Source organism: Gopherus evgoodei, chromosome 7, assembly GCF_007399415.2.
Source record: "Gopherus evgoodei ecotype Sinaloan lineage chromosome 7, rGopEvg1_v1.p, whole genome shotgun sequence".
NCBI lineage: Eukaryota > Metazoa > Chordata > Testudines > Testudinidae > Gopherus > Gopherus evgoodei.
In genome coordinates this window covers 58,418,508-58,440,322 of record NC_044328.1, presented here as the reverse complement: position 1 = coordinate 58,440,322, position 21,815 = coordinate 58,418,508, and positions in this window count along the sequence as shown.

The following is a 21,815-nucleotide window of genomic DNA, read 5'->3' as shown; positions in this document are numbered from 1 at the left end:
AGACGGTTACTTACCTTTGTAACTGTTGTTCTTCGAGATGTGTTGCTCATATCCATTCCACACCCGCCCTCCTTCCCCACTGTCGGAGTAGCCGGCAAGAAGGAACTGAGGAGCGGGCGGGCCGGCAGGGGTATATATCAAGTGCCATAGTGGCGCCACTCTAGGGGGCGACCTGCCGGCCCACTGGAGTTGCTAGGGTAAAAATGTTTCCGGCAGACGTGCACGCACGGCGCGTACACCTACCTGGAATGGATATGAGCAACACATCTCGAAGAACAACAGTTACAAAGGTGAGTAACCGTCTTTTTTCTATTCCAAGATTCACCTTGGCTGATTGGTATACAGACTCTTTCCCTTCTGTAATCCTGGTACCTGTGTTTGTGGTAGCTTGCAAAATAGCCGTGTCTGAACTATACCCGTATATATATTTTGCTGTCCTAGTCATTATTTTACACAAATATCTCTGCAGCATTTCATGCACTCTCCTAAAATTGCTAATAACCTGGAGCAGAAGTAAATTTTACATTAAGGGCTTGACTGTGGCTGAATCTGCAGGTGAGGAAGAGGAAGAGAAGATGCACCACATGTTTCTGTTACCCTCACTCACCTTGGTTGCTAAATGATTTCGCTGTGCTGTATTATCAACGCATTGTTGAGGGCTGGATGCAGACCATTCTTAAATATAGAGGTCTACCATCTCTGCAAGAAACCATCTCTTGATGCTGGACTGCCTGACAGTTACAGCCATGTCTCAGATTTCTCCCTTTTGGGAAAGATGATAGAGCTCTGTGTGTATGTGTGGTGGGTGTGTGTTGTGTGGTTTTTTTCCTGTTCACTTTCACATGCCTGTAGACTTCAATAGTATCCTGGGTACATTCCAGTCTGGGTCCCAGACATACTTGAGAACTGAGACTGCCCTCCATTTAGACCTAAAAGGAAGCAGTCAGGTGATGATAGACAATTGAATCTCGTTACCTAGGGAAGTAAAACATGGCAGTTCAGTTTCACAGTATTCAATACATAGGAAGCCTCTAGAGCAATGTTTCCCAAACTTGGGATGCCACTTGTGTAGGGAAAGCCCCTGGCGCACCGGGCCGGTTGGTTTACCTGCCATGTCTGCAGGTTCGGCCGATCGCAGCTCTCACTGGCCACAGTTTGCTGCTCCAGGCCAATGAGAGCCGCTGGAAGCAGCGTGGGCCAAGGGACGTGCTGGCTGCTGCTTCTAGCAGTTCCCATTGACCTGGAGCAGCGAACCGTGGCCACTGGGAGCCGCGATTAGCCGAACGTTTGGACACGGCAGGTAAACAAACTGGCCCGGTGCGCCAGAGGTTTTCCCTACACAAGCAGCATCCCAAGTTTGAGAAACATTGCTCTAGAGAGAGTCTGTGCCACGTTCAGAAATGATCAATCAATGTGGGTACTTTCATAATATACATCTCACATTTCCTAACCTGTGGAGTTCAGTCTCTACTCTGGATAATTGCTTACATTGCATAGCTCTGATGCATCCAAATGGCAATCTTGTTTTCAGCCCAATAACATTAGCCTTGCTGCGGGTAGAGATAATAGAGTGCCCATGGTAGCCTAGGTGCCTTCCAGAATATGTAGGTAGACACGTGTTCCCTGCCCTGAGAAACTTACAATCTAATGATAGGACATATGCAAGTGCTACAAACAGTAGGTGGCAGTATGAATACATAAATCTAGAGGCGTGAAAGAGTAGACTTCACTGGTAGAAGTCTTCCATGTGTGAATTCCTGCTCTTGTGACTCTAGAGGTCATCAGTATGAGAAGGCCTCTTCTTTGTCACACTGCTTGTCATAGGGAGTTAGTCACCCTCTTGACCATGTGCATTCTCTAGAAAGACCAGTAAAATGGATGTGGTGTGAAAATGTGTCCAGTTGTACATTTTGCACATTATACACCTTTTTCTTATTCCATGATGACCTTGCAACAGCGAAATGTCTTCCCCATAACCTGGGACACTAGTTTTATTGCAATTCCCTTTCAGTAAGGCTTCCAGCTGTACTACTTACCGCTTGTTCAGAACTCAGCAGCACCTTTGCTCAGTAGTTTGAGTAATCCAGAGCATAGTGCACCCATTGTGCATTCTTTACATTGGTTGCCGGTAAATTGATAGATTGAATACAACAAGTAAAGATGGGTTATATGTTGCATGTATTCTGAATGTTTCCCCTTGTTCCTTTGAATATCAGCCTGACCCTAAAACAGTAATGTTTTAGGAAGTGTTATGTTGCAAAGTGCCTAAGTAATTCATGTGTGCACATGCACCTGCTTCAGAAATAATAATAGTATGGATTATCATGATTATTAGTAAGGATCAATAAGCATGTGACGTTAGTCACATTCAGTCCTGGCAAAGCCATTTTGACCAAAGGCCTTTTTCGAGTAGGTGAAAACTAATAATGATACTTAGCAATGGTCTGACATTTACAGGCTGCAGTTTCCAATTCCCTTTGAAAAATCTCAGCAGACATTGTCAAAGCCCTTTACACTCATTAGCTATGTTGCAGTTAACCCCTATTTTATGCATGGAGAAGCTGAGATGGAAACAGGCCAAACTCTGCTCTGTTGTGCTAGTGTAAACTTGGAGTAACTCCACTTAAAGTCAATGGAATATACCACCAGGCTTCAACTGGGCCATGGTAGTTCTGGGGGAGTGGGCCATGAGGTTGGTGCTTCTTTTGGAGCTGTTGCTGTAGGTACATGAAGGACTGGGAAATAAGCACTACAGACTAACATGAGACCAGAAACAGAGGCTGCAAGATGGATGGAAGAGTGCTTTTCCAGGGCTGGACACTTGCTTCTCTTCAGCATGCATATAACTCCCATCTCAAGGGAATGTGTTCCCAACAGGAAGGAAGAGAAGTGAAAAATTCCCTTGTCTGTCCTGTGGTTCCTTACCTCCAAATTACCTTCACACACCTTCTGAAAGCCCAGGTAAATGCAGGTGACCTAGGTTGGCAAGTTTTTTGCCTTTCTCTGTGGTAGAATGTGTTGAGGATGGGGAATCTGTGTTGGAGTTGAGTGGGGTGTCAGTGGGTGTGAGAATGGAAGGGAAAAAGAGCAAGGTCAGGAGAAACCATGAGCTCATTCATTGTAGGGCCATGCTGTCTTTCTGTAGGCCCTGTGAATCTTGGCTGTGGTAATGTACACTGGTATAAATAGGAGCAGAATCTCTCCTATGGAGAGAAGTAACTTGTATGAGGTCATGCAGCAAGGCAATGTGAGCCCTGGGGTGGAATGTCAGAGGGCCAGGTTCCCATTCCAGTAACTAGACCACCAGATCATTAATATTTATAATGCCTACGTTATGGTGGGCCCTCTGCAGAACAGAGGTTGGCTCCTAGTGTCCTGGTGAGCTTATATATGGCAGACATGACACAGCAAATGATCTATGAACAATAGATGAGGAAAGAGGAGGGTAGGTGGCTGAGGGTTACAAAAATAGTTAGGCTGTAACTTAGTTGGTATGCATGCAATCCAAACTCTATGCCACAACATGTACCAGTCATTCACCAAACCACTAACAATCACACCTCGCCCAGACTGCCCACTGCCAAGCTGAGCTTGTAATGACTCTCAGATAAAGCCAGCTTACAAGCAGGGGAACACATACCTATAAGGTACTGTGACACTCCTGGTCCCTCTTCTGTGTGATCTCCATTAAGTAGTTACAGGTGTCAGGAGATCACAGGGGTGCAGAAGCTGTGAAGACCTCACTGGACCACAACCTTCTACCACCCCCAACCCACAGGTACAGAAACTGCTGCTACTACCACCAATGTGATTGAGTCCCACTGGGTGGCACTGCCCCTGGGAAAAGAGGCCTGTCTTGTATGTCCTTCAAACACTTTCTCCTTACAGTTAAACCTGAGCTGCAAAGGGAGAAAATTAGGGTTTATTTCCTTTTTTGAAGTACAAAATGTCCATTCTTTATGTGAGGGTTGTTTGCTTTTTACCCTGAAAATGCCAGAAATATCCCATCCGATTTTCCCTGCTTTATAAATAAAGTTGAATATTTTGACTCTTTATGACAAAACAACTCTTCAAATATTGAAGACTGCTGCCATTACGGACTCTATTGATTGGACTTGTTGCCCAAGTTAGAATGGAAGTTAGAATGGAAAATAAACAGCAAGTTCAAATGTACGGGTTTTTTTTTGGCTCTGTCCCAGAGAAGAATGCTCTTTACTCCACCTAGCAGCCGCAAAACTGTCTTGATTGCAAAACGGGTCAGGTAATGTGATAAGGGATGTGGGGAGCATGCAGACTGGACCTTTGAAAACCTGGCCCTCCATATCAGCCGCAGAAGTGCTGGAGCTGTGGCAGTTTATGGAATTCTCAGTAGCAGCAGCAGTGTCAGCATTAACAGTCCAGTGGTAAGTTCCAGTAAGTTTTTTTTCATTTTTAGAATACTCTTATGAAAAGAGGAGAATAAAGCAAAGTACATTTCAATTGCTGGTGAGCTACAGTCATTTTTAGCTGTTACCATAGCAACGGAAGAGCACCATGCACTGGGTACATTTCCCTCCCCCTTCACTGCTTACTAGTTAACTGCTGAGGACTAGATAGGCATTTAAAATATTACCCAGCTAATGAGCTCAAATGAAAGCATGGAATATTAGAACTCTGACGCCACTATGCAGCACCTAGGTCAATAGCTATAAAATAAGGGTCAATTCAGTGGCCTTTTATCTAGCAGATATTTACTTGCAGGGGTGATGAATCCCTGGGACTGGAAGGACCTTTTTGTGGCAGATAAAGGAATACTAAGGCTTTATTGCTGCTATAAATGTCAGAAAATAACCCAGAACAAGAAATTCCTACCAGAAGAAGGCTGATAGTTTTTCTCCCTTGCCACTCCAATTTTCAGAGTAATATAACGAGGTTTCTAGAAGACTGTTTATGCCAAGAAATGCTGCTGTTGTCTCTTAGGGCATGTCTATACTTACCTCTGGAGCGATCGACCCAGCAGGGAGGGGTGTCGACTTATCGCGTCTAGTGAAGACATGATAAATTGACCGCCAAGCGCTCTTCTGTTGACTCTGGTACTCCACCAGAGCAAGAAGTATAGGTGGAGTTGACGGAGAGAGTGTCAGCGAGTCGACCTACTGCAGTGAAGACACCATGGTAAGTAAAGCTAAGTACATTGACTTCAGCTGCATTATTCATGTAGCTGAAGTTACATAACTTAGATTGACCCCCCCCACACACACACAGACCAGGCCTGAAATAAAGAACAAAAGTCAAGGGAAGCTAATAGAAATTCCAATCATCTTTGTAGCCTTGTCTCTTTTGATTGAAATTAATTTGGGATGAGTTTCCAATTACAGGCTGGATTGGCACATTGCAATCAAGCGCCGCTAAGGGTCAACATGCAATGTATTGCAGTGTGGTCCATGCTGCTCCCTTGCTCCATGAAGGAATAACTAGCACAACCCCTTTGCCTGGTGCGTCTCTGTTAGTCTCCACTGTGGCTCAGCTGCTGTCCTGCTCTGCCCAATCCCTGCTTCTGCCTGTCCACTCCTCACCTGTCTTTGTAGCAGTCCAGTTTTGGCTTGTCTTTCTGCCTCCTCCAGTGTCTGTAGATATCCCATGCAAGGGAGAGAGGAACTCCTTACCCCAAAGTTAGAAGCAAGCCCCATATTAGCATTTTCTATCTCTGAGATAAGGTCTGCTCACCAACTCATCACCAAGCTAGGTTTGAAAAGGAAGGACTTCCAGTAGTTTCTAAAGATGCCAAAGTTTGAGCATGGTCCTGAGTGCTCTCAATTCCCATCCACTTCAGTGTGTGTTTTGAAGACACTCTGAATCTTGCAGGATGAAATACTAAGGCTGATTCAGTGAAGCACTTGAGCATGTGCTTATCTATAAGCATATCTGTAGTCCCCTTGATTTCAATGGGACTAATCACATGCTTAAAGTTAAGAACATATGTAAGTGCTTTGATGGACTGGGCTCTATATGCATAAATCTAACACCTCCCTCCTTCTCTCTTCCTTTTTAACATTATCCATTTCACGACAGCATTAAGATATACAGTAGAGAACGATCCAGCCCTGGAAGGAGTATAGACTAAAAGAGCCATCATAGTCTGATCCTGCAAACACACATGCTTTAGACATGTGACTAGTCCCACAGATTTCAGTAGTATTACTCAAGAGTAAAGTGGGGCACATGGCCCATTGTTTGCAGGAACAGAGCTGAAGACAAGTCTGGGGCTGGGCTATGAGTGGAAATATTTTTCCATTATCTTTTCATCTGAAAGCAAACTTCAGTCCTTCCATGTTTGTCCTGTCAGGGTTCACCCCCTACATATGAGTGCTTGATATTTAGTAGTGCAAATCAATGCAAAATTTTCACTTTAATGTTATCTGAAAGCAGATCTAGAATTTTGATTACAAAATTCACAATTGCTACTTTTTTTAGTTGTGTAAGCTAAATTGGCTTTTTTCCCTGGTTGGACAACTTATGTAACTAATCAGTATGGTGAATATTAAAACTGAATATAATCTTAATATCTTTGGGGGACTGTCTCCTGGAAAGCAGTGTCTCTGAAAAGGATCCAGGGGTTTATACTGGATAAACAACTCAACATGAGCTCCCAGTGCAATGCTCTGGCAACAAGGGTGTTATCCTTGAATGTATAAACCTGAGAGTTTGAGAATAGCAGTGGGGAGGTGATTTTTACCATGTACAATTCTGGTGTTGACTTTACTTAATCATTTACTTAAATGATTCAAGAGCTGGAGAAAATGCCTCTACAGTGAGAAACAAACCCCAATCTGTTTAGTTTCTTAGCCATGGTCTACACTATGAGTTTAGGTCGAATTTAGCAGCGTTAGATCAATTTAACCCTGCACCCATCCACACGACAAAGCCATTTTTGTTGATTAAAGGGCTCTTAAAATCAATTTCTATACTCCTCCCCGATGAGGGGATAAGTGCTGACATAGACATTGGGTTGAATTTGGGGTAGTATGGACGCAATTCGATGGTATTGGCCTCCAGGAGCTATCCCAGAGTGCTCCATTGTGATGGGTCTGGACAGCACTCTACCTGGCCAGTGCATCTGAGTAGAGACAGGAAAAGCCCCACGAACTTCTGAATTTCATTTCCTGTTTGGCCAGCATGGCAAGCTGATCAGCACAGGTGACCATGCAGAGCTCATCAGCAAAGGTGACCATGGAGTCCCAGAATCCCAACAGAGCTCCAGCATGGACCAAATGGGAGGTACTGGATCTGATCACTGTATGGGGAGATGAATCTATGCTATCAATACTCTGTTCCAAAAGACAAAATGCCAAAATATTTGAGAATCTCCAAGGGTATGAAGGACAGAGGCTGTAACAGGGACCCGCAGCAGTGCCATGTGAAACTTAAAGAACTCAGGCAAGTCTATCAAAGAGGCAAATGGCCGTTCCGGGTCAGACCCCCAGCTTCTATGATGAGCTGCATGCAGTTCTAGTGGGGGCCCCCCATCACTATCCCACCCCAGTTCATGGACTCCTGCAAGGGTGGGGAGTCTCACACAACAGGGATGATTTTGGGATGAGGAAGATGAGGAGGGTAGTGCACAGCAGGCTAGTGGAGAAACCGTTCTCCCTGACAGCCAGGAACTGTCTGTTTACCCTGGAGCCAATACCCTCCCAAGGCAGGCTCCTGGGCCTTGAAGGCAGAGAAGGCACCTCTGGTGAGTGTACCTTTTGTAAACATAATACTTGGTTTTAAAAGTAAGCATGTTTAATGATTTATTTGCCCTGAACACTTGAGATGCATTTGTGGCCCATACAGCTACTGTAATGCATTCAAGCAACATCTGTTCTTTATCTCGCTGTGTTATCCTCAGGACAGCGATATCATTCATGGTCCCCTGGTTGAAATAAAATTCCCCTATTAAGACACATTCAGAGGTGGTCGTTCTTGCTGGGCTGTGTGCCTGTGGCTAAAATAAAATAATCCCTGCTGTGTGCCATGCGGTGGGGTGAGGGGAGAAGCAATCATCTCAGAAAATAGGATGTGGTGGAGGGGTTTAGTTGGATTTGTGCTGCACGTTAAGCTGAAAACCACAGTCCCTCTTTTTAAATGGCCAACCGAACGGGTGCTTGGTATGGGACATGAAGGCGCTGCCGTTTGAAACTATTCACACGTTATGAAGATTAAAGAAGCCAAAAGACTGTGGCTTACCATATCTGCCTGCAAGCCAAATTCTGTTGCCTGCTGGCCCTGCGTGTGTGATCTCACACCAAACCAGCAGGCCCTCAATACGAGACAAAATGTGACCTTGTACCGAAAGCACATGTGCTATGTAATGTTAACAGCTTGGTTCACCATGAAAGAGTCTACTCATTGTTCTCTAAAATGTCTTTTTAAAGAATACGTTACCTTTTTTTTTTCCCCTCCCACAACTGCAAATGTTTCAACGCTCCCCCTATTATCTCTGTCCCAGAGGCTAGCGCAGATAAGGCGAAAAAACCACCCACGATTGAATGTTCTCTGAGCTCATGCAGTCCTCCCGCACTGAAAGAGCTCAGCAGAATGTGTGGAGGCAAACAATAGCAGAGTCCAGGAAAGCAGAAAAGGAATGCAAGGACAGCAGAGACGAACAAGAGGAGAGATGGTGGCAGGGTGATGAGAAGAGGCAGGATACAATGCTGAGGCTACTGGAGGATCAAACTGATATGCTCGGGTGTATGGTTGAACTGCAGGAAATGCTGCAGGAGCACAGACTATCACTGAAGCCCCTGTGTAACCACCCACCCTCCCCAAGTTCTATAGCCTTCTCACCCAGATGCCCACAAATGTGGTGGTGGTGGGGAGGGCTTTTGGCACCCAACTACTCCACCCCACCCAACCACTCCACCCCAGAAGACTGCCCAAGCAACAGAAGGCTGACATTCAATAAGTTTTGTAAAATGTAGTGTGGCCTTGTCCTTCCCTTCTCCACCACCCCACCTGGTACTTCCCTCCTCCTTCACCCATCCTGGGCTACCTTGGCAGTTATCCCCCTGTTTGTGTGATGAATTAATAAAGAATGCATGACTTTGAAACAACAATGACTTTATTGCCTCTGCAAGCAGTGATCGAAGGAGGGAGGTTGGCTGGCTTACAGGGAAGTGGAGTGAACCAAGGGGGTGGGTTATCAAGGAGAAACAAACAGAATTTTCACACCGTAGCCTGGCCAGTCATGAAACTGGTTTTCAAAGCTTCTCTGATGTGCAACACACCCTGCTGTGCTCTCCTAACTGCTTTGGGGTCCGGTTGTGTGTAATCAGTGGCCAGATAATTTGCCTCAACCTTCCACCCCACTGTAAACATCTTCCCCCTTACTCTCACAGAGATTGTGGAACACACAGCAAGCAGCAATAACAATGGGACTATAGGTTTCGCTGAGGTCTAACCAAGTCAGTATACTGCACCAGTATGCTTTTAAACATCCAAATACACATTCTACCACCAGTTCGCACTTGCTCAGCCTATAGTTGAACAGCTCCTTACTACTGTCCAGGCTGCCTGTGTATGGCTTCATGAGTCATGGCATTAAAGGGTAGGCTGGGTCCCCAAGAAAAACTACAGGCATTCCCCCCCAACAGTTATTTTCTGGTCTGGGAAGAAAGTCCCTTCCTGTATCTGTTGAAACAGACCAAAGTTCCTGAAGATGTGAGCGTCATGCACCTTTCTGGGCCATCCCACGCTGAAGTCAGTGAAACATCCCTTGTGATCCACCAGTGCCTGCGGCACCTTTGAAGAGTACCCCTTGCAGTTTATGTACTGGCTGTCAAGGTGGTCCAGTCCCAAGATAGGGATATGCATTTATTGCCCCTCCAGTTAGTGGATGGCTTTGCTGCAATGGGATTCACTATGACCTGCACATTTTCCCAGAGTCACTACCCTTGATAGCAGCAGCTCAGTGATTGCATTGGCTACTTGGATGACAGCAGCCCTCACAGTAGATTTGCCCACTCCAAATTGATTCCCAGCTGTCTGGCATTGAAAGCTTCCAGAGGGCTATTGCCACTCACTTGTGAACTGTGAGGGCTACTATCACCTTGATATTCTTTGACTTGCTTTCCCCTGCCCTGAAGCACACATTCTATGGAAGTGCCCTTATGCATGGGAAAGTTTCACAGTCACTGGGAATCATCCCAGACCTACAACACTATGCAGTCCCACCGGTCTGTGCTTGTTTCCCAGCCCCAGAATTGGCATTCTATGGCATGAACCTGCCTCATTGCTGTCAGGGTGTCCAAATTGCGAGGGCCCAGACTCTGAGAGAAATCTGTGTCCATGTCCTCATCACTCTCGTCAGCATGCTGCTGTCACCTCCTCACCTGCTTTTGCAGGTTCTGGTTCTGAACATACTGCAGGATAATGCGCGAGGTGTTTACAATGCTCATAACCGCTGCAGTGATCTGAGTGGGCTCCATGCTTGCTGTGGTATGGCGTCTGCAGGAGACAGGTGGCTCCAGGCACCAGTGCCCCAAGCATGTGCATGGGGCGCCAAGCCTCAGGGAGTGGCCTGCCGGTCTCCATGAGGTCTTTGTTGGCGTGCCTGCGGAAGGTCTGCTTGTCCCACGGTTTTGGCGGTGAGTACGCCAAAAGCATGGGACTGGCGGACCTCCCGCAGGCATGCTGCCAAAAGCCACCTCACTGCTGTGCTTGGGGTGGCAAAATACATAGAGCCGCCCCTGGCAGGAGAGCAGAGTTGCAGTGGAAGTGGTGGCTGACGACAGATGCCATGAGAATAGATAGTTATAGAGACTGACAAGAGGACCTGTGAGGTGGATTCATGAGAGCAGAGTTGCAGTGGGAGCCCATGACAGCCAACATGGGGAAATGCACTATTGAGCAAGAGAGCAGAGTGGCAGCAGAAGCGGTGATTGGAAGACTAGTTTTTCCGACCTATTGCACTATCTGCGGCCAGAGCAGGAGAGCAGAGCTGCAGCAGCTGCAGCAGAATTCCAATGATTGGTGGAGACTGCGGAAACTGTGGGATAGTTACCCACAGTACAATGCTCTAAAAGTCTACACTAGTCCCGGTACTGTGGAGGCACTCCACTGACTTAATGAATTTAGTGGGGACACACACAATTGACTGTATAAAATTGCTTCCTAAAAAATCAACCTAATTTCATAGTGTAGACATACCCTTAGAAACAAGATTTGAGAGGTGACTTGATTGCAGAGTTTTCTCTTCGGGGCAGGGAGGGGGACACTGGATACTAAAAGGGCTCTCTAATCTAGTGGAGAAAGCAGCAAAAGAACCAGTGGCTGGAAGCTAAAGCCAGAAAATTAACAGTGTGGGTGATTAACCATTGGAATGATCTACCAAAATAAGTGGTGGATTCTCCATCTCTGAGGACATCAAGAGCAAGACTGGAGGAGATGTTTTAGCCAAATACAAGTTATTGAGGCCCACTGCAGGGATAACTGGCTGAAATTTAATGGCCTGTAATATACAGGAGGGCCAACTAGATGATCTAATGGTCCCTGTTGGTATTAAATTATATGAATTGAAAATACATCTCTACTCTGCTATAACGTAGTCCTCAGGAGCCAAAAATCCCTACTGTATTATAAGTGAAACCCTGTTATATTAGGGTAGTAGCGGCAGGGCTCCTGCAGTGATTTAGAGAACTCCGGGCTCTGTCTGCTGGGGGGAGCCCTGGGCCTTTAAAGCATTGCCTGAGCCCTGGGTTTACCGTGCTATATCTGAACCTGTGTTATATTGGTCACGTTATATCGGGGTAGAAGTGTATATAACAAATTATGCATCTGCACTTAAATGCCATGCTATTTTAGCATGGGTTCCAATTTCATTTTGGATGGTTGAAGTCAAATGTCCTGAATCTCTAAATACCACCTAAGGGCTTACAGTAATCACCAAGAAGTATCAAATGAGTTTTATGACACTAATTGCTGTTGCTTTATAATATGCTCCAAGTTCACCTGAAGACACCAATCTTCTTACTTAGGTAAAATTTCACCCTGAATTGTGTGTGTTCAATGCTTTAAAAATGTTTGGGGGGTGTGGGGAGTGAATACCAGGAAGCACCAAAGTGTGTTGTATCAAGGATAAAGCTGTAATAATTTACAGAATAGCTAGAGTTTCTAGTGATAATTCCCTTCCTATTTTTCCTATGAATTCTAGACCCGCATACAAGGTTAAAGCTTAACTACAGTACTTTACTTCAGAGATGCTTATGAGCAGTGGAGCGTGCCAGACTATATTGGAATTTGGAACACTGCTGTTGATGGCTTTTTCTGATGCTCATCCTATTCAAACTGTAAATTTACTATCTAATCACAAGTTGCCATGTCAGTCTAAACAGAGTTATGTGGAGCTTCAAGCAATGCACAAAATTATCTAAGAAGACTGACAGCCAGTAAAATTACTCTGTGTTTGCTTTTTCATTATGGAAGCAGCCTTTGATCCTGCAGAACTAGAGGCCTTGTCTCCTGTGAGGCTTTCTGGAGGTGTGCAGTTCCACAATGTATTCTGCATAGCTTCAAATTTCCAGGAATAAATGGTTAAATTGGACATGATTTGATCACTCCCTCATTCTCTATATTGGAGTTGGACACGGTGATCACTCCCACATTCTCCACTCCCTTTCATTGTGTGTAGTTGTTTACTCCTTTGTAAAATGTCTGTGGTTCATCATCCAACCAGATTTCTCCATGCACTTACACCAGCTGCAACATTTTGCACCACTGACAATAGTCGCACAGTATTCAAGGCAGTGGAGAATCAGGCTCCTACTGCTATTGAAAGATACTATTGACTACTCAGTTCAGTGTAGTATGCACCATCCCATACAAATAAAGTAAGCCCAACAAAGATAAGGAATGCCCAAGCCATCTGCAGAAGAAGCTATGCACAACTACAGCTCTATACTAGAGGACATTCTTGATACTTCCTGGGTGAACACCTTTTGCTTTTGGAGCATGGTGACCCAACCTTATTATTGAAGTGCAATTTTTCTATGAGAATTCTTTAATTAAAAAAAAGTATGGTCAACATATAGCGTAATCAACCCAGAATGTAGATTAAGTATTCTCCCGCCTACTATTTGTAGACATCATTTGTTGTCATGTCTTAATTTGACTCAAGCTCATCAAGACAAAGCATGTGCCCACCTGTGTGTTCTGTGAGAAGCCTACTGTACTGTGGCTACTGGGAATAATAGTGGCACGGCAGCACCTCTAAAGTTAAGTTTCTGTCACATCTGTTTAGAAGTTTATATTTCTAAGTCTTCTAAATTCTACTTGCTTACAGTTCTTTGAGACTTGGTAAATCTCAGAAGGGTGCATGGTAAGGCTAGTGACCCAAAGTTGGAGTCACTTGAGCCAGAGGTTCTGGAGACACAAGACCTGAAAAAAAGCCATTTAAAAAGAAAGAAAAAGGGGGATGATTTTGTCTTGAGCTAGAGATCAAACGGTTGATGTGGGTCAAAATGGTCTCAATCTGTTGAGTTTTACCCTATGTAGTGCACAGTACCTGCCAAATCTCTAGGGGACCCAACTGAGAATGATGTTTAAGAAAACATGTACATGCATAGCGTAAAAATGTCAATACAGAAAAACGGGATGTGGGTTTCCATTACCACCATTTTATATGCTTTAAAACTTGAATCATGCAAATGGCCTACAATATGAATAGTTAAATTGCTTTGAAATTTGGTGTGTAGGGTAGCATTAGTGATTCAAATGTGAGGTAATTTAACCGAGGTTCCTGACTTACACTCCCAAAAGAGTCTGTTGCCTTGTACCACTTAAACTGAGAGGTACTAGTGACTGGATGAATCATGTACCTCTTGGGATACACCTACATATTGAGTTGCAGCCTGTGGCTGTTAGGCTTAGAGCCTGGGTTAACAGAGTAAGGTTCATGGAGTTGTCATGGTGCTAAAATAGCTATAGATGATGTGGCCACAATGTTTTTGCATTTGCTGATTCAGTGGCTTTTTATTAGTTTTCCTCTTGCAATTGTTTGCAGCGATAGTGAACTTTTCTGCAAAGGAGTCACTGTGCCTCCTGTATCTTTGCTCATTATTTTGGCTTCAGCTGTAGCTGACTCAATCTGAGTAGCAATGGTTATTGCTTTTTCTAGTGTAAGTTGTGGTTCTAAAAGTAAGCGTTCTCTTACACAAAGCACGGTTGGTTTCTCAATGAGCTGGTCTCTAATCATCTCATCTGCCATATTCCCCAAATCACAAGTTACAATCAGACTCTCAGGGAAGCAATATACTGCATTATATTCTCCCCTGGTTTTTGAGACTTATCTGCTTGCAATCAGTGATACAACATTCTGGCAATGAGGGTGGGATTGTCTGCCTCTGCACCCTTTCTGCAAAGCCCAGGTGAGCCTCCAATTGCTTTTGCTGTCTGGATCCATATATCTGCTTGCAATCAGTGCTACAACAAATGTCTACACAACCATTTTTAGCACCACTGTGGGATCCCAAGTCAGTTGACCTGGGCTGGGATCTGAGGCTCTCTTCCACTCGATGACTGTGAACTTGCCTTCCCATTAACGCAACTAAGGATAAGTTAATCATCCCTCACCTAAGACCAAAGTCTTGTACTTAGTGACTAGAGGCTCCTACAACTTGTGAGTTGTGGGTGGCAATTTTTGTGATGCTGGGAGACCAGATGCCAGCCCCTGGGCCTCAACTGAACACTGATAAATACATAAGTGAAAACCAGTCTAGCTCACCTGTTAGTATTGTTAAATAGGTAGTAGGTTTTGTAAACGGGTTGGGACTCACCACCCACTGCACCTCCTGCTGGTGACTCTGGGAATTAGCTCGATTCCAGTGGAGCGCCCCCTCCTGGTGGTGTCCTGTCCGTTGTTCTGCCCTCTGCTGCTGTCGCTGGACCCGCGTTGCTCCTTGCTCAGCGGCATCCTCTTCTAGGCCACTGCCCTCCAGCAGTGTCCCTTAGTCCATCTGGGCCCCCTTCCAGGGACCGGTGATCAGCAGTCCTCCACTCCAGCCACCATGTGCAACCACACACCCCAAAGTTTAATCCCTCTTGTCAGGGATCGGGCATAGTCTATAATGGCTGCTCCCTACAGCCAATGGCTGGATGTACTGCAAGGAGGAAGGGGGGACCCAGGCCCGCCCTCTACTCTGGGTCCCGGCCCAGGGACCCTCTGGCGTCAGCCTCACTGTCCTCTTTCTTTCCCTCCTCTGTCTGTTCCCCTGGGCCACTTCCCCTATGGCCCCTTGCACCCACTAGGCCCTTCCCTTCAGGGCCTGCAGCCTGGCGGCTATGGGCTAGAGCCCTCTAGCCTCTCTGAGCCGAGCCTGCCCAGCACTGCGCTGTCCGCAGTGCTAGTCTCCCCCTTGGAGACTGACTTTCCCCTGTCAAAGGAAGGCCTGGGACAGACTGTCCGCTCCTGCTCTGGGCAGCCTTTATATATGGGTGAACCTGGCCCTGACTGGCTCCCTCCAATCTAGGCCCTGATTGGCTCCCCATAAGCCCTTTTCTAATTAGCGCACAGGCACCCTGGTCTGCCACAGCCCATTCTCACAGGGAGTGGGGCAGTTCGCCCCACTACAGGTTTATAAAAATGTTTTTAGTGTTTAGGCTTTATGAAATGCTTGTAAATTACAGTATGCCTTAATTTCACTTGTGTGTATCCCATATTGTTGTATTTAAGTGTTTACTCTGTAACTGTAAATCACCAGCCAGGAGAGAAGCATTACTAAGTGTAACATACTAATTTGCCACAGGAGGCACCACCTCCTGCCCAACAAAAGATAAATCACTGTGCAAGAGGACAGAAGCCTTCACTGATTGCTCCCTGCCACACTCACAAAGAAGAGATGTGCATATGGACTTATCCCATCAGCTTGAACTTGGGGGAAGGGAATAGTTTATTCTTGTTAGGGATTTTTATCTTTCTACAGCTTGGACTCTGAGGGGGAAGGATTATTAAACATAAGCAAAAGATCCCCAGTGCTTGCCCTAGGTTAGCCTTAAAGGGCATATAGAGCTTGTTTAGTATAGAAGCTTCTACCACCTTTGAAATTTAAGACTGAAACTTAGCTGTGTATGTTTACCTGCTTTAACCTTGTAAATAACTTTCATTTCTGTTTCTTAATAAATCTTTAAATAGTTTGATAGGATTGGCTACAAGTGTTTGTCTTTGGTGTAAGAGCTAACGTGCAATTGACTTGAGGTAAGTGTCCAGCCTTTTGGGACTGGGAGTAACGTGTGTGTGTGTGTGTGTGTGTGTGTGTGTGTGTGTGTGTGTGTGTGTGTGTGTGTGTGTGTGTGTGTGTGTAAAAGGGACCATCAGTCACAAAGGCAAGGTGGCAAGATAGACTGGAGTACTGAAGCAGACTGTCTGACACTATGATAAGGCTGTCTATGGTGCTTGAGCAATTCGCTCTTGATCTTGGTTGGTGCAATCTAAGTATAGAACTCGCAACTAGTTTGGGGTTTGTGCCCTGGTTTGTAACAATCTGCACTGAGGTTGTATACATGCCTTTGAGCCACTCCAGACAGCTTCACAATTTTATTGAGGGGAATAGTATCAGGGGAATGTAATTCAAGTCCCTGGGGTGGGTCAGAGGGAATTAGAAATGTGCATGGGAGTGGAAAGATATTAGGGAGCTCAGGAGTGGGTGAACATAGTGAGAGGTGTTTCAGGCTTCAGAAGAGGAGAGGAATAAATGGGGATGGATGGATGGGGGAAGTGAGAGGTTGGGGGCTCAGGTGAGTGGTGCATGGCACTCCCCCAGATCTGCCAGTGCACCCCATGGCTCTGTCTGTGCACCCAAATCTGTATCCCAAACACCCTCAACCCCACAACTATGCCAATGTGTCCCAACCCCCTGCACCCTCAGCTCTGCCCTTGTCCCTGCTCTGACTCAGATTTTTACAGCCAGCATGACCATCATGATCATGTAGTTGACCTCCTGCACCTCACAGGCCAAGGAACCTCATCACCCATGCCTATAATAGGCCAATAACCTCTGACTGAGTTACTGAAGTCATCAAATCTTGATTTAAAGAGTTCAAGTTCCACTGGCATTTACTCTAGTTCAAACAAGCAAGTGCGTCATGCCCCATGCTGCAAAGGAAGGCAACCCCCTGCCCCTCACCAGAGGGTCTCTGCCAGTCTGACCTAGGGGAAAATTCCTTCCTGACCCCAAATGTGGTGATCAGTTAGACCCTGAGCATGTGGGCAAGACCGAAAGACAGCTGGGAAATAATTCTTTGGAGTAACTTGGATCCCTCCCCATCGCTGGCTGTTGAATATACTTACTAACAACAGTTGCAGATGGGCTGCTATCTGGAGTTAGCTGAACACAGAGCTATGGTAAATAATCTGTTTTCCAGGTGGTGTCAGGAAGTAAATCAGTGGGGGATACTGATTATCTGTCTGATAAATGATTGGTAGGCACAAGTGCTTCTACCCAAAAATCCTTTTTTACTGAGTACAAAGCACACATCTAAAATACCGATAGTCCAGTGCACCCCAAAATATAGTGACCCAAAGTCTGAGGTGGTGTCAAGTGGCGGCAGCAGCAGGCTTCAGGTGACCAGCTTTCCTCCTAGCTGCTGGGGAGATTGTGTCCTTTTGCAAGTACAAAATCCAAACTTCTCCAAAGTACACACACTAATCTTTTTACAAGTAACTGTGTTGCGCTTTGTTTTGACAATAACTTCTAAAAGGCTGACTGTTTCCTTAACAACAGCAACTCTCATAATTTCTACTTGTCAATAAAGCAACTTTAGCAAAAAAATTACAGAGGCACCCAGACCAAGGTCAGCTATATACCCTTCCTTTTCATTCTCATGAATCTGTAACATTGAAGATATGTAATTGTTTTTGTCTGCCTAAGCAAGGCCAAGTTCATTCTTACTACGTGGTGTTCTCAATTCCAGCTTATGGTAGCTAAGTGCACGAGATGGTTTGGGTTGTGTCAAATCCAGTTCTCTTGTAACAAGGTAATATACTGTTGTAGGCAACCTAATTGTACGGTCCCCTCCATAAACTTATCAAGCTGAGTCTTGAAACCAGTTAGGCTTGCAGGGGGGAGTGGCCAGATTAGAGGGGGATCACATTGATCCGGTCAGGGGCATGGCTGGGGAGGTGCCCAAGCAGGTCTTGTGGGGTGAAGCTAATGTGATGGTGGGAAAGGGTGGGGGACAATGGCAGCTGACTGAGTATGCTAATTGCAGGGCATCAGTTCAACTGGCTAACTCCTAATAACATGTCTTCTCCTATTTGTGAATGTTTTTTTTTTAAACCAGGAAATTCAATGGCAAGAAACTATACTAATGCAGAGTTCAGGTTGCTTGGTGGCACGTCATCCCTTCTCAGAATGCTGAGCTGAGCAAAACTCAGATGTCTAAAAACCAGGAAATGCAGAGTCTAGATTGCCCAAAGAAGCTTAACTCTGTCCTCTTTCAGTAATGCCCCAGTTTGCCTCGTTAAGACACAGACCATTTACTCTACCAACCCCATAGTTGAAATGTGCAAGGTCTTCACCTTTCTTACAACCCTTTCACTCTCACCCACAGGATTCTATCAAATGCTATTGAAGGACAAAAAGGAAAGGAGATGTGTTGTCCACTCTACTTTCCCTCTGTTCCCCAGAGCTGGCAGTAGCCAGTAGCAATTTCCTGGATACACTCCAGTTGCAGTCAGTGTGTTAGGTGTACTGACACTGGTGAAGGCACTAGTTGGACCTGCTTGGTAAAAGTGTGTCTGTGATATGAGGACCTGCGTGGATTACTTCGAAGTGTGTGGCAGAGCTGTGGTTATGACAATCTGAGGAGATCTCCAATGTGTGTGAGCAAAGGGAAGAGCAGCATGTGTACCTTCAGTGTCCAGTGTGCATCATTTCAGAGCAGAATTGTGCATGTTATATAATCAGCAAAGCACAGAAGTCTTACTACAGAGGGTATTGTCAGGAGCAAGCTGGGATATGAAAACAGTTTAAGCATTTATTATCTGCATGTGCTCCAGGAGAAGCAACAGTGGTTAGTGTTAGGTACTGTTCTGAATGGTGGAGGCAATACGTAGCTCTGCTGGGTGGAGGTGTGTCAGTGAAATCTGTGAATTACTTTGTTGTGTGGCTGAGACTGTGATAGTGATATGAAGAGATCTGTTTTCTAACCTCTCATGTGAGGCCTGTCTCCCAAGATCTGTGAGAGTGAGGGATCGTCATTCAGGATAGGTTGTAGATCCTGTGCTGGAGAGGTTTCAGTTGTGGGATGTAGGTGATGGCTGCTGGTGTTCTGTTACTTTCTTTGATGGGCCTCTCCAGCACATCATCAAGGATCTACAACCTATCCTGAAGGACGATCCCTCACTCTCACAGACCTTGGGAGACAGGCCAATCCTCGCTTACAGACAGCCCCCCAACCTGAAGCAAATACTCACCACCAACTACCAACCACACAACAAAAACACCAACCCAGACACCAAATGCTGCTATAAACCCTGGTGCCAACTCTGTCCATATATCTATTCAAGGGACACCATCAAGGACCTAACCACATCAGCCACACCATCCAGGGTTTGTTCACCTGCAAATCTATCAATATGATATATTCTATCATGTGCCAGCAATGCCCCTCTGCCATGTACATTGGCCAAACCGGACAGTCTCTTCGCAAGAGAATAAATGGACACAAATCTGACATCATCACTTTCAAAACCCAGTAGGAGAACACTTCAATCTCTCTGGTCCCTCAATAATAGACCTCAAAGTGACAATTCTTCAACAAAAAAACTTCAAAAACAGATTTCAACGTGAAGCTGCAGAGCTGGAATTAATTTGCAAACTGGATACAATCAGATTAGGCCTGAATAATGACTGGGAGTGGTTGGGTCATTTCCCCAATACTAATTTCTCCCTACTATTACTCACACCTTCTTGTCAACTGTCTGTAATGGGCCACTCTCTTACCACTTCAAAAGTTATTTTTCCCTCCTTGGTATCCTGCTATTAATTTATCTCATTAGACTGACCTCACGCTTGGTAAAGCAACCCCCATCCTTTCATGTATTTATGCCTGCTCCTGTATTTTTCACTTCATGCATCCGATGAAGTGGGTTCTAGCCCATGAAAGCTTATGCCCAAATAAATTTGTTAGTTTCTAAGGCGCCACAAAGACTCCTCGTTGTTTTTGCTGATACAGGCTACCACGACTACCACTCTGAAACCAATCTTTTTAATGATAGTTAATTGAAAATGTAGTTGAGATCGCATCCTGAGTAAGCATAAAGGAATTGTAAAGGAAGTGGTTCTTAAATTGTACATGTGTGGTATTCTCTCTGGGGAGCTAGCTAAGTGTGTGAGGTTACTCCAGGATCTGAACCTCCTGAATCTTACAGTGCCAAGGGCTCATGTGACTCTGTGCATATTGAGGCATTGCCTGAAGATGGCAGAGGGAAGGTGGTGTGAGCACCACTTTAAAACCATGGAACATCTAGTGAACTGTTGCCCTCCAAGATCCTTCTCAGAAGGTATAACCCCATTCATTCCATGCCACCTAAACTCAGAACGTGGATGACAAACATGAACATTGTCCTCCAGTGCTGCTGTTCAAGGTGACATATGAAAGTGCCATTCACAATTACCCCTTAACAGCTGTGGAAAGTAGGCATAAACTCCTACAATATCAGCAGCAGGGGGTTAGCAATCATTTTTACATTAGTGTAAATGAAGATAAAGGGCAAGGGATAATTAAGCTCTTAGCCTTGATCCTTTCCATGGTTAAGGTTGAAACACTGTGATGGAGCATGCTGAGGAAGCTTGCATTCCCACTGTCTTTCCTGTACCCGAGCTATGAGTAGAGGGCTTCAAATTTCTAGGACTTCTAATCGGGCACTTTTCAGCAGCACCACATTCACCTTTAAACCCTGTGAAGCACTGATTTCAATGAACAGAAAGAGGGAGACAATGAAATGGATTTTACAAAGAACACAAGCTGATGCAGTTTTGGGACTAATAACCTTTAGAGTGTCCTTTTTAAGAATATTGGATAGTGAACTGATGGATTTCTTAAGAACACATTCAGCTTGTAACACAGTGACCATTTAATTTTTCTTACGTGGAAAAAAAATCCAGGTTGTATTAAAAAATGCATGGCCTGACATTTCCTTACCAGACTAATATGTACATGACAGACAAAGGCAGCAATAGCAAAAATAAACAGTATTAGAAATCTATTTTTTCAGAGAGCTGTCTAAAAATCTGCCCAAAATGTGGTAGTTTGCAAGTAATCTGCAAAAAATCTTTTGCACAAAAACTTACCAGGGAAAAAGACAAATGCATTCAGTGCCAGCATTTAGCCATTGGATTGGTTGTGGTTGAATATAGCAACAAGAATATTAAATTTCATTATTTGACAGCAAAATAATCTGTCTGGAAAAGTAGTAGGGGTGTTCCTCACTAATATAGCTAATATACCATTCTGACAATACTGCATCTGCTGGTCAGGCCAACCATGGTTCAGCTCTATAGAAATAACCCAGCCTACGTGTAAGTAACATGATAGGCCTAAGTTTTTAAATCCACAAACCTAGGAAAACTTAGAACTCAGGCTGGAAATCGAGGGTGACGGTCCAACTTCAACTTAGCCCATTGTTGGCAAAAAAACAAAACTATTTTATTTTTTTAGTTTTTGTTCTTGACTCTGAGTTACCTTGTTTTTCTGAATTTAAATCAAGACTGAGATCAGTGACTTTTTATAGTTTAATTTGTTTCATTAAACCTTTCTTTAAAAATTAAAAACCCAAAGAACAGAACAAATGGTCC